The sequence below is a fragment of the Frankliniella occidentalis genome, unplaced genomic scaffold, assembly GCF_000697945.3.
Source record: "Frankliniella occidentalis isolate FOCC.00 unplaced genomic scaffold, Focc_3.1 Scaffold255, whole genome shotgun sequence".
NCBI lineage: Eukaryota > Metazoa > Arthropoda > Insecta > Thysanoptera > Thripidae > Frankliniella > Frankliniella occidentalis.
In genome coordinates, this window is record NW_026267381.1 from 131,184 (window position 1) to 131,816 (window position 633).

Here is a 633-nt window from a genome sequence, read left to right on the forward strand (position 1 = left end):
TGAGAGGTAAGGAGGAGGGTAACCTGACTTACGACAGTCTACCCAATAGGGTATTCCAGGCCCAGGCTATCCAAAACGGAAGTATGAAAAGAACAAACTCACTGACTTTTCTGTTTCCGTGATGGCTCTGATTGGTTGAGCTGATCACTTGTCACGACGACGTTTCAGGTATGAAAAACCGTCAGGTCAGTTTCGAGCTCGCCTCCATATTTGAGAGGTTAGAATCTGACCAAACCACCATGTCAATTTTTCATACTGAGTGGACGGAAACAGATTAATCGGTGAGTTTGTTCTTTTTCACTTTCGTTCGAGATAGCCTGGAACACCCTATTACCACAGAAATAACGTATTTTGAAAATATTTTTTTATGGTTTCCTAGGGGGTAACGCATCAAAGTAGCGCCCCTTGGGCTATAATTTTGTCCGTTTTGCTCTTACTCAAACTGTTGAGGCGCCAGAGGGTATTTTTGACGAAAATAAGCGAAAAAATGTTCAACCCTGCATGCTTAGTCGAGGTGATGGGCCGTTGACGGGCCGTAGGCCCGTATCTTTGTGTACATTTTTCCACTACCCGACTCGGGTGTCAGCGCCGCAGGCCAAGGTAGATGTATGCCAGGCGCGTCGCAGCGTAACA